This window comes from Vidua chalybeata, chromosome 1, assembly GCF_026979565.1.
Source record: "Vidua chalybeata isolate OUT-0048 chromosome 1, bVidCha1 merged haplotype, whole genome shotgun sequence".
NCBI lineage: Eukaryota > Metazoa > Chordata > Aves > Passeriformes > Viduidae > Vidua > Vidua chalybeata.
Window position 1 is genome coordinate 123,715,101 of NC_071530.1, and position 13,285 is coordinate 123,728,385.

At 39.8% G+C, this 13,285-nt stretch overlaps 1 protein-coding gene across 1 annotated transcript in view; it reads left to right on the forward strand.

Moving 5' to 3' along the window:
* Nucleotides 1-475: 475 nt before the first annotated feature.
* Nucleotides 476-13,285, forward strand: part of PKIA (cAMP-dependent protein kinase inhibitor alpha) — a 45,192-nt gene continuing 32,382 nt past the window's right edge. Inside the window, exon 1 of the mRNA XM_053959232.1 lies at nt 476-771. The gene's annotated coding sequence lies outside the window, so the exon portion shown is untranslated. The remainder of the gene's footprint in view (nt 772-13,285) is intronic.

Sequence of the window (13,285 nt, forward strand, 5' to 3'; positions counted from 1 at the left end):
GTCCTGAGGCCGGGAGGTGAGAGTGGGAATAGGGAGCCCACCCATGAGCACGAGTGATTACAGCGAATTTTCCTTCAAACGGCGAGGCCCAGGCACCCAGCTCTCCCCGGGGACGCTCTCCCTTGGCTCCGGCCTTGCAGCGCGGCGGGAGCTGCCCTCCCGCGTTCCCCGCCGCTCAGCGCGGTACGGCCGGGCGGCGCCGGGCACAGGGGTCGGAGCGGGGCGCGCAGCCCCATCGGCCGGGCGGGAGCGCGGTGCTGCCCGCGGCCGCGGAGGGGAGTCCCGGGAGGACACGGCTGGCGCGGGGCGGAGCGGCCCATCCCGCCGCCGTGCCTGGGGAGGGTCCCCCGGACCGCCACCGCACCCGGGAGACAGTACCGCCCCTCGCAGGCTCCCGGGCAGTTGGGCACGGGTGTTCCTCCGGGAGCGGCGGCCCCTCAGGGGCGGGTGGAGCGCCAGGGCCCCGCGGGGCTCGGGCCGCCGGGCGGCGGGGCCGTCTCCCCCTCCGCGGCGGGAGCGGAGTGCGGCGGCCCGCGGAGGGGGCGGGGAGGATGACTTCATGCCGCCGGAGCGCCGTGAATTTAGGAGCAGCAGCTGCCGCCGCCGGCGGCGGGATGTGGGGGTGAAGTGACAGCGGGAGCTGCCGCCGGCTGAGGGAGGAACAGCGCCGGGCACCCGCCGCGCCCGGGGGCTCTGGGCCGCCACCAGCAGCCGCTGCGGGAGAGAAGGAGGGAGGGAGGAAGGAAGATGCGCTGAGCCGGTCGCTGAAAGGTGAGCGGGAGCTGCCGGGCGCGGGGGCGGGCGGCGAGCGCTGCGGCGCTGCCCGACCAGAGGAGCGCGGCGCTGCCGCTGCGAGCCCCCCGCTCCGGCTCTGCCGGCTGCCCAGCCCGGGCAGCGTCTGGAGCCGTGCTGGGGCTCATAGCTTCCTTCCCTTTCCCTCTTCTCCCTTCTGCCGTAGTTCCCTCCAAAAGCGGCGAGGCTGCGCTCTCTGAAGCGCCACAGTGTTGCGTTTTATCTTCCATGGCCAGGATGTGCGGTGGCTCGGTGCCAGCTCCCGCTCTCCGTGCCCGCGTCGGGGCACCCTGTCAGTGGCGTAGCACAGGACGGGGGCGAGAGCGGGAGGGCTGCGACAGGTGCGGGACTGCGCCCCGCGCTGCCCGGGCTCTCCCCAGTCCGATGCGCGTTCCTCAACTGACGGGGAAGACATCTTAGGGCAGAAGGGCTTCAGGGGAACAGAAGCAAAAAAAGATGTCATCGCATACACATTCCTTGATTTGGAAGTCGCTTCACAGGAAACTAAAGAGTGTAGAAGTTGGGCAACCGACCCTTACACCAAAATGGATTCTGTCATCTTCTTCCAAGACTTGTGTGATTTTTTTTTCCCTTTATTAATTTTTATCATCTAGCCTTGTTCGCAACAATCAAAATAGCAGCAAAATTCAAATACATTTGTTTGTTAATGGAAGAATTCGTGAGTTGCTGTTCTATCGTATCACCTGTAGAAGCGGAAAAAACATGAATATATGCATATTGTAGCTTGGCTGATAACATTGCACATTGTGGTACGTACATAGGTCTCAATATCAAATGAATGATGTTTTGGAATTGAGAAAGGAAAGAAATCTGTCTGACCTATTTCTGTGCCTGATACACTGGTGGTTTTTGTTGGGTTGCTTTTTTTGGTTTGGGGTTTTTTCTATTTTTCTTTTGTTTTTTGTTGATTGGTTTGGTTTTTTGGGTTTTTTTTTTTTTTTTGACTTTGCACTGCTTTAAAAAAGAAAACTTGCCTTAAAGCAGGTATAGCCATACAGGAGGTTGGCATGCAGAGGCAGCTCATTAGAATATACATTATCTGCATGTGTAACAGTTAATGGCTCTGTGTTTGGAAATGGAAGAAATGACTGTGTCTCTGGGAAATAAAGAATTGGGAATTAATCTGTTCTTAATGAAAAAGGAAGCAGGATACTGGAAGCTGAAGGTTATTTTATTCAATGTCTATTTATCTATATGTTCATCTTCAAGGATGCTGTTACCCAAGGGTTCACAGAAGCTCATACAGTTATGGGATTCTTGGTTGTGGTTGAAGCTTCTCGTCATGGTGCTAAGTGACACAAGTAATCCTTAGGGAGGTAACAGGGAGGAGTTGCTTTATTTGTTGTCATTATTTCTGGGAAGATATTTAAATGCTGTCAGTACTGTTGCTGGGTGTGCAGAAGGCAAATGACAGCTAAAGAGAGAGAAAATGTGTCTAAAAAACCCAATTGAGGCTTCACAAGGCTGAAACAAAAAGTGAGTGATGAACTGCAGAGTCAGAAATCAGTCCAACAGACAAATCTTTTCTCTGAAGCAGTCCTTAGCTATGATCCTGTACAGGCTTTTTGCTTTAAGTATGTCATGGCACATGCAATGTATGCATTTCAGACTAGGGGGAAAAAAAAAGTTTTGTCAAACCTGTGTCTTTTATCTACCATACATTTATTTTGTTCCTGTAAACTTTGAAACATTGGTTAGGGCATTTCTATTGTTTTTTTGCTTTCTAGAATTAAGCGTGGCTGGCAGTTTCAGAGTTGCAATGTTTGGCTGATTGCTTCTTTAGTTTTATTTGGTTGGAAAAAGAAACCATGTAGCTGAGTTCAGATGCGTCCCATGTTAGCCCATCCATTCTATGTAAAGACAATTTCTTCACTGGAGTGAAAACATCAAGTGATGGCCCCCCAGCCAGTTGTTGCAAACCTGGGTAGCATGACTACTCACTAATGTTGACACAATGTTATCACAGCATATTTAGCTCTTCATGCTTTCTGGCAAACCTAATTTTTCAAGACTCTTAATTAACTTAAAACAATATAGTAGCAGAGATGAAATAGTGGTCGATCAAGAACCCCACTGCAAACTTGAATTGCTTTTGTTTTTATCTTGCATACTCTAAAGGCAAATGGTGTAGTGTGCATGTGTCCATAGAAGAAAAGGTATATCTAATTATCAATGTGAGTCTAGTTCAATGGTGTAACTGGTGTAAATCTACTTCCTACAGATTTCTTTCCCAGAACTCTTCTTGCTCCTTCCATTACTGTAACTTCCATACTTCTGCCAGCCAAAGGAAAGCATCTTTGTTGTGGTTGATCTGGGGCAACAGCACCGCTGACTGGAAGAACAGCCTAGTTGGCCAGCTGGTTGGTGCCAGACAGACTGGGTAGCAGCTGAGATTTAGTTGTCTTTTCCTCGGAGGTTCTGCTATTTTGGAATACTTCATCTGGATTTGTTCTGCAGATATATAAGAGCTTAATTATCTTTGAGGTTTCTAGGCTGCTGTCAGCCTTTGAACTGGCAGGTTCATTTACCCAATTTTATTAGTGGGGACTAGATGGGTATGTTTGCAAAAGACTTGTTTCCTTAGTAGAACAAACTGGAAAACCCAGTGACCTTGAATGCACTTGAAGTTGCAGAGGTTTTAATTTTACTTCTGGTCCTTTCCAAGGGCTGAGATGAAACACTTCAGTTACATATTTTTTCTATTATTATGAGAATTTTAAAAATGATGTTACCAAATGCTGTTTGAACTAACTGACATAACCATGTCTCAGAGAAAGCAGGTAATTTTTCACTTGTGTTGTTACTATGCTTTCAGTTGGATTATTTTTTCCAATTTAAGAATTCTATTTAAAAAGACTTGAGTAGGATAAAAGGGGACAGATATTACACAATGAATTTAAAACTTTAGCATGTGCAAACAATCAAGAGTATTTCAACAGTAGTGATACCATTTTTATTTTGAAGAAGAAACACATTCACACTTTCCAAATGCATGTCCTTCATGTGCAATAGCTTGTGTTTCTGGGAGAGAAAAAAATAATCTCTGAAAATAAATGCCAGGCACAAACTGAAACTTTGTCTCCTACTATGCAAATGGATTCCATGTTGGACTGTCAATAGAGGATCTTTATGCGAGTGCCCAGTAAACTGCAAAGGTAGCAATCATTAAAGAGAACTAAGAGTTTTATCCATTTGTAGTATATTAGTGGTGGCAACAAGACAGGTATTGATAATCTTATTTTGAATTTGACAAAGTCAAGTGTGCTTCACAACCTGGATAATGAGCCCCTGAGTTTAATATGAAACATGGAGATAGAAATGCAGTTCATGTATGCTTCTTGGAGAAGAAAGCTGGTTGAAGCCTTTCCCTTGAAGGGACTGCATGTAAACATGTAAACAAAAGCATGGATCTATTTATATGTATTGCTTTCATGATGCGTCAAGAGACTAGCAGTGAGAGAACCTCATTATTGTCTACTCTTGGAAAATTACTTTATTAAGACAACATTATAAAAGAAAGGATCTGATTGTACAAGAACTGTATGTTTCTGGTATATATCCCAGTCTCAAAATATATCAGAGGAGAAAGTAACACAAAATGGACTCCTATAGGACAGTTGGTGCAAATGTCCCAGCCAAATGCCAGATCAAAAAAAATATTTTATTTTTCCTTTAATTCTTACGGTAGATACAATAAGATATGATAGTGTGTTTCGTCTTCCCTAAAATACTGAAGACACACTGCATTTCTGAGCTGGTCACATTTCTGTGATTGTAAAGTGATTCCAGGGTATCTCTGCTCTTCTTCCCTGGTTGAACTAAGTATAAAACATGAACTGTGAAGAAGAGCTGCAGTAGAAGAATTTCAATGTCAGCTGGGGTGGAGTTTTCTCTAGGAGAATTTGGTTTGTTTTCTAACCTTTATTAAAATGAATTTAAAAATTGGCTACGTTGCTGTTCTTTGGCTTTACAGGACTCATGAGGAATTTAACCTGCCTTTATGGCAACTGCCTGGTCTCTGCACAGTTCTGTATCCCTTTCTGCACTCATGTCCCGATGTTTCATCAGATGTTAGAGGCAACTAGGTCTAATGCCAATATAAAGTGTTAGTTTCTCTTACTCTGACTGCTTCTTTTTGTCACATTTTTGTTCTGGGGACTATTCCAAAAGATTCAAAGGTATATCAAAGTTATTTTGTCAGCTGTTAGCTAGCCCATGAAATGTGCTGCAGCTTTAATGAGATCATATAGATCTTAATATATCCATATAATTATATATATTATATAATATATATATTTGCTAACTATTCACTCATTTGCCTTCTACCTCCTACAGTATTTCCACTTACACATATGGTGAGCACATAACTTTGGTGAAACGATCTCACCACCTGTTGTTTTAAAATAGCACAGATGCTTATTAATGGTCCTTCCATGATGCTGTTTATAGTACATGTGGAACCTCACTTAAAATACTGTGGATCATGTTGGTAAAGGATATTATTACTTCAGCAGCAGCCTTAAATTGAGTCCTGTTCAGCATCTTGACTTAACTTGTCAGTCATTAGTAGGTAGGAGAGAGGTAAACTCCACAGAAGAGTCAAAATTGTGATGCTCATCAAGTGAGCTGTCACTGAATCCTTCACAAGGTGTTCTGTGGAAATGCCTGCTGCCTTTTGGATAACTAGTCAACCCCAAGAGCTGCAAGTATTGTGAGCACGCAGATTATGTACACTCGTAAGTCTTGCACTCAGCTGAAGTGAATTCCTTGAGGCCAAGTTCAAGAGCACTTTCACACTTCAAGGCAAGGAAAAGTAAATAATTGCAGAACTTTAACCTTGAACAAGACTGTTGCCTAATATATATGTATCTTTTCGCCATCAAAAAGTAATTTCTAAACTCACTAAAGTAAGTTTAGGTACATAAATGTTCCATCAATTCCTGTTTCTTTGTTCAATCTCATAAGTAATTTAGATTCTCAGTTTGAATTTCAAAGAATTTCTAGAGTTCTGCCTAATATTTCTGATCTGCAGCTCTCTACATTTGTCTTGGATTATTTTTTTTTTGTCTAACACAATCAAAGTGGAAGTTAAAAATGTATTTATTCTTTGAAATCATCTATCTGCAGGTAGACCAAGAAAAATTCTTGATGTTAAGGGTCAGTTTGCTGAGGTGTAAATGTGAAAGAGTAGTCAGGCTAAACAGACTCAGCTTCTTTCAACCTTCCCAAGGTGCCCACTAGAAGCACAGAAAGTTCTTGATATCTGTATGATGCTAGTGAATTCCAAGACAACACTATTATACACTGAAAAAAATATATAACAAAAAAGAGGAACAGAATATGTTTCGTTCAAGTTTAGTGAAAACTCATCATAACTAGTAGTATGAGTAGCTCTGAATTTTTTGTGATTTTTTTTCAATGAAATATGAAAACTTCTTTCCTGTGGTACATGACAGATTGCATTGATTGTTTGAGTTTAGTGTTGCTAATAAATTAAAGAAATAGTTGCTCACACTAGAATGGTGACTGTCAGATGCCAGTTCCATTCCTATAGGATGGGCAAAAAGCTCTACTTGTTCAATAAAAAAAACCAAAACTCTGTGGCATATTACAATGTAGCTTGTAAGAATGTAAGTCTGTTATTAAAATAAGATGGCTGGCAAGATTCCAGTAAAGGATGCTTAGGGAAGTAATGACTAAATTAGGTGGAGTAATCATCTTTTGATACAGTCTCCCGACGTTTGGTGCTCAGCATTGATTAGGAGTTCTCTGGGCACAAAGCAATGTTTGCACTATTATGTTTAATTGCAGGAGACATCATGTCCTTGCTGCATGTGTTTGGTTGGTCTGATTTCTGTTCACAGGCTCCACAGTATCCTTTGGCATGATTCAGAGCATGTGGAGTGTAAGGAAGAAAGTCTCTTTGTTTTCCCTCAGAATTTGTTGCCTAGTGGTTTAATTGGGCACCTTTTAAATTGACACAATGTGCGTAATGTTAAACAATTGCTTCCTTTACAGTTTCTCACGAGTCAAGATTTTCTGTCACATTCTTTTTCCTCAAAACCAGAGTTGTCTTCCTGTATGCACTCTTTCTGTACATATGGACTCTATTTCATATTTTATTTATTCTTTGACACTTCCTGAAAATTTATTTCTGATGTGCAGGATTTAGAAACTCTATTTAATAGTACAATAATTCCATATTTATGTCCCTTTTCTTTCCCATTTTTTTCACTATGCATATTTTTTCCAGTTACTCATTACGTTTCAATTGTGTCCCTATGAGGTTCTTTTTTATTGTAGGATCAATACAACAATATGTTTGCATGACATAAGGTACTGGTGCCATTAGCAGGAGACATAAAAGTTGATAGCTGGATATCAAAAATGCATTTTAAATGTAGGAAAGAACAAACTGTAGTGTGTAGCATTACAGAGAAATTCAGTCATAAACCCTTCCTTTGTTTTAAAGTAGTTGGATGATGGCAGGTTTACTGGATTGGGTTAATGTTTTTGAGCTTAGGCATGGGAAACAGAAAATAACTGAATAGGATTTGTTAATGCATATAAGAATTAGAGCATGTGAAAATAATTCAGACTCTAAAAGGCAGGCATAATGTGAAACACTTTATATAAAAAACTCCAAAAACAAACCACACAAAACCAAAAATAGACTACTGCATTTTAAGTAACTGTTATTTGTAAGGTCTCGTGGAGTCAAAGCGTGATAAGAGATGTGAATGGAGTCTGCATAAATATAGAAACTGTATGACTTGAGAAAGAGACATAACTTATCAAAATGATTACAGCATGCCTTTAAAGCCTAAGGGAGCTACAGCTTTTTGTCAGTGAAATAAGCCTATTTTATCATATACTTGTTTATATACAAGCTAATAATGTTTACAATCACCAAAACCTTTTCCATTTGGCCTGAATAGGGAGTTCTCTTAAGTTATTCTGAATAGCTTTAGGCTTTATGGAACACTTCCCCCTCCCCTTTTCCTATGTGTTTATTTGCTTGCAGGGACTACAGGTGCTGATTTCTTGAATGGCAGCTATAATATTATATGATAGTAAGAATTGTATTGATGCTAGTGTCATTCATGCTAAGTGACAATATGCAAAAGTAATACCATCACTGCTACATGTCCTTTTAAAGTCTAATTTTTCTGTCTATACCTAATGTGGTACTACTTGACTGGGCCTGACTGGGGCAACGGCAATATTCTCTTCAGTTTTACAAAAGCAAAATCCCTGCTGCATGGTGAAAAACAGGTGCAAAGCCTTCAGTCATCCCCAACTTGTGCACAAAGCATCCCCAGAACAGATAAAGTTTGAATGGGTATTTATAGAAGATGAACATGATAGCCTGCACCCGGAGGAACACAGATACTGTGTAAGAAATTTAAGCATGTAATATCACTTCCTCACTGATACTTTAGCATTTGTTACATGTTCATGTAACAGCAGGCTTTTAATATTAGCTAATAATGGGGAATGACTTCATTAGCATTTGAGGAAGGAATTGAAAGTGTTTTGCATGGTATAATTCATTAGCTAATTGTCACTCTACATGATACTTTTCAGCTGTACACTTTGCACACTTAGGGAATTGCTGCACAGACCAAAGAGCAAGAAGAAACATATTTTTGTTATCCTCTTTTTCTCAGATACTGGAGAAATGTATTATTTATGTGACCCCTTTCATCATGGAAGATCTCAAAATGCTTTTCAACACTTCCATTTTCATTGACAATATTTGTAAATAAGGGATGAAAGCTGTTATTTAAATGTTGTTTTCCCCCAGTTGTATAGCCAATAAGGCTGCAGATCAGGGAGTTACTTATGCAAGTCTCCAGAAAAAGGTACTGATTTCTGATGACTGCTGCAGCACGCTGACCTGTGCTGTTTCCTTCCAGGCAGAAAATTCTTTCCTTTCACTTTTGTGCCTCATAGAAGCAATTTTCAAAGACCATTCATCCATTACAGACTGCTGCTCTGGTTGTTAAGCAGTGTTTCCAGTGGGATAACACGCCATGCAAATATATTTTGTGTAAGCTTTCTAGGTCTTCCAAGTCCACTCTTAATTTGCATTTCTGTTTCTCCATCTCCTTCTAGCATTCTTGGTTTGGCTAAGGCGGGGACTGGTACTCGTTTTGCAAGTATATTTATCTACTGAATTTTTTTGTGTAAAATTTTTGAGTTTAAAGTTCTGTCCCTCTTGGTAGCACCATATTTCTTAACTACTGTCTTGAACATTTATTTGAAGACTAACAGTTTGCACACCTTAAATAACTGTATATGATTTCTTAAGCCAACTACAAGGCAGAATAGAAAGATAACTTTAGCAGTGTCCTAAGGTCAGTCATTTGGATTCTCAGTTTGAATTTCAAAGAATTTCTAGAGTTCTGCCTAATATTTCTGATCTGCAGCTCTCTACATTTGTCTTGGATTTTTTTTTTTTTTTTTTTTTTTTGTCTAACACAGTCAAAGTTAGAAATGTATTTCTTTAAAATCAAACAAATGCCTATCTTCCTGTGGTGGTTTGTTGCTTTAATTTCCTACTGCAGTGGGAGAAAAAAAGTGCCAGAAACATCCTAAGTTTCCTCTACTTTCCAGACTCTGTAATCTGAACGTTGTGTACTTTTTGAGCCCAAGGCAGCACCTGAGCACTTCATTTTGGTGTCCAAGCATGGTTCTGGCAAGTGAGCTCTTTTATGCAGCTCCTCTTGAGAGGAGCAGTTGCCTGTGTCTCTGTGCTTGGTAGCGATTCATTACATTCTTAGGGCTGCTCTTCAGTGTCATCTTTCATAATTCTATTCTTGTATGAATTTTGGTGGCAAGTATGGAGTTTCTGAATTTGGGTGGGGTTTTTTTTTGTTGTTGTTGTTTTGTTGTGGTTTTTTTGGTTTTTTTTTTTTTTTTTTTTTTTTTTTTTGTATGGCATGGCTATCAGCAGGATCAGAGTTGGCACTCTTTGTTCTAAGATAATGTCTCTGAATTCTGCTGAGGACTAGGACAGTTTCATGACTATTAAACTGTTGTCAAGGCTTTTTGTTCATTTTTGACTTCTGTCAGCTTGTTCTTCCGAACAAGGCAAAACTTGTTTTTGGAGCTGTTGTGGGTTAGATGCCATTTCCCAGTAGATTATTTGAGTGTTGTTTAGAAAATAAATTCTTCTTTTAGAAGCCTCTTAGTTTACCTGTCTCTCCTTTGATGTGGCTGCTGTTGAAGCAGGCCAGATTTTTAGCTAATTTGTCTGGCTTTTCTCTGTTCAAATTGCTGAAAACAGAAGAAGCTTTCTATGCATCCTGTGATAACTGTCTTTCAGCTAATGTTGTTTCTGTGACATTCTTCTTGAACACGTAGTCATATCTGCTGTTCTGTTGAAGAAATTTCACCTTCCCATCCCCCTTTCTGAAGTACTCCTCCTCTCCTCATGGAGCAGTAATTTCAGTAAAATGTTCTACCTTATCTCTATTTTTGAGCATATTTGAAAGCCTACTTCAGAAAAGCAGAAATATTTTGCAGTATCATAGTTTTCATAGTAACAGGTGTAGATACTTTCAGTAGTTTTACTTTCTACATGTGGGGTTTTTTCTGAGTGATGTGAAAATCCAAGTCATAATTTAGCACCTTAAATTTCTGGATTATCCCTATATAGTGCTAATTTATAATCTAATTAACATTCTGATAACCATGGCCAAAATACTAGACTTTTATTTTGTCACGAAGACTCCACTGTTGTAAGAGATCCTTTTGTAAGTAAGGACATAGATGTGGAAATGTTGGAAAATTCCTAATAGCAGTTAAATGTCACCAGAAGATGGGGAGAGTGGATCTAGTGCATGTCCTTCTGGATAAGTCAAAAACATAAGAGCTAAAACCTTAATTGTATACACATAGTAATGTTGATGTGGCAGTTGTTTGTTCAGTGGCTGACTTTTTCTCTCTTCTTCCATATGAAGTGCCATCTCTATGGAACTAACAGCTGTGAGCCCAATATGAGTAAAGGAGTAGTTCCTTTCACAAAGATTATTAATAGCAAAATTTGAGTAACCCAAAGTAAAGGTAGCCGTGATCTTCACTCTGAACTTTTCCTCTCCTTTTTTTCTTTTCTGCATGTATACATATTTGGGTATTAGTAAGGTGCTTCTATCTTACAGTTTAAGCATAAAGACCTCTTACAAGCTAAGGAACAAAGGTTTGTGTTGGGTTTTCTTACAGGTTTCTACTATTCCCTCCAACTAGCCAGCTCATTGAAAGTCAAAATCTTATATTTGGTTTGGAGGCTGTTTATATCTAACCCAGCTGATGTATCACTAAAGGAAAAGGTATTCAAAGAAGCATGAAAAGCTTCAGTAGGATTAAATAGCAAAGCATAAGGATTTATTCCATGCAGGAGCAGCCTTTGAAAACTAAAATCAAGCTAAAGAAAGAGGCATAAATTGTGGGAAGTTAATGTAAAATGGGAATCAGAAAAGATGATTTTTCAAATCCTTTCAGCTACTCAAAGCATTGAATCAATGTCTTAGGTTTACAAGTGATAAAGTATAAAGAGAGATAGAAAAGAAGGCTATTAGGGATAAAGTAAAATTGTTGAAGTGGCTGTTACATACCTGCTCACAATCAGCCGAGTGTAAAAGAGAGTCTCTTCTCTCCTACCCTTGAGGATGGTTTTAGACACATTTGATCAGAATTATTGGTTATTTAAGGTGGCATGAATGACATCTGACAGTGAGCCAGTGTTGAAGTCAGTATCCATGTGGTTCTATAAATAAAGAAGGTTGCATGCAAGGCCTTGCTGAATGCTGGCTTGTCTGTTAACTGAAAGGGCTAACTCTCACCAGTTTAATTCAAGTTTTATTCCTTCAAGTGCTTGATTGTTCAAAACCTAACCACAGCAAAACACCTGCTACTTTCTTTCTGTATTTCTCCTTCCCTATTTACTGATTGCTTCCAGAGCTTCATGTCAAACTTGATGAAAACATAATTCTTCCTTTTGTAGTTATTTGCTTGATTTCACTTGGGAAATCTGCCCACAACTATATCTGACAATAACCAGTTACTCCTGAAGGATCCTTTGTGGTCCTCTGAAAATCCTTTTGTCTCTGAACACCAGAGGAATAAATAAAGACTGGAATAAGCTCTGAAGTGCCAACTGAGTGCCTCACCATGTGCACCTGGGTAGTCCACAGCATACTTACTTGGACTGTGCACACGTGTGTGTCCTTTCCATGGAAGCTCGAATGAGGGTGCAGAGAATGGGAATGCTTAGGTCTCATCCTGACATTTAATCATGACAAATCTGAGAATTAATTGTGAAACATGCAACTTTATTGTTTGGTCTTACTGACTGTCACATTTTGCTGCTTTTTCTACAGGCAGACTTTTTTTTCATGGCAATTTCTTAATTTTTTTAAAATGACAAAAGCCAGTCTGCTGCTTGCACTGAGTAATACTTCAAACCTTTCATTTGCTGGAGCAGATCTAGAAAGATCTCTCAGAAAGTGTGGTTTAGCTCTAGTTTAATGATGAAAATACCTGTTTTGGCAAGTATTTTCTATTTCCACAATTGCTTGGAAATGGATGTACTTGATGCTTTCCCATCTATCTGAAGCTGAATAAAAAGTACATGTTTACAGTTACAAGACTTATCTCAACATGCAAACTTTCTGCCAGGTGCTTTGAGGGAGCTAAAATTGTGTTCCTTCAAGTAAACCATTTCAAAAAGAAATTAGTTAACCAAATTATTATTTGTAGTTTTCACTACTCAAAGTGTCTTTTTTAAAAGATACTTCACCTAATAACTGAAGTAATTTTTACTCCTTCCTCATGCTTCCTGGGAGAAGACATAGGCAAGAGAGCTTTATATTCAAGGGAGGTTTTTCTACAAGCCTTTTATGACACCCACTTATTTCTATGGAATTTTTGTGGTATTCTTCTCATCTTCAGATGGCATTTGTGACCAATTTCATAGTCTTTTTCTCTTACTATGTGTATATAAGCTACCACAAAGAGTGGAATTTATTTGTCCCACATTGTTAGATGAACTTGCTTAAAAAAACCTGACAGTGTCACTCAAATTTAAATTAAACTGTTCACCATTCCTTCTTCCATGCTAATGTACTCTTCACTTAATTTTTTTTTTTTGGAATAGCAGGGAAATTACAGAAGTCAAAAGTAAGGTAATCTAAGATCTTCAACAAAAAAAGGTGAATATAATGACTTAGTTACCAAGGTCTGTTGACCTGATGAATCCCAGACAAAACAGTAGGAAAAGCAAAGCTGTAAGTGTAAAGTATATTGAAAGATAGGATTATCATTAATGCAAATCACATATGGTTAAAGAAAAAAAGATCCTGTCAAAGAGACCCTGACATGCTGGCTTTGCATATTTTGGAGGTTACAGGAAATACACTATTAAGCCTATGTTACTCAATGAAAACTGATGTTGATGTTATTTCCCCTA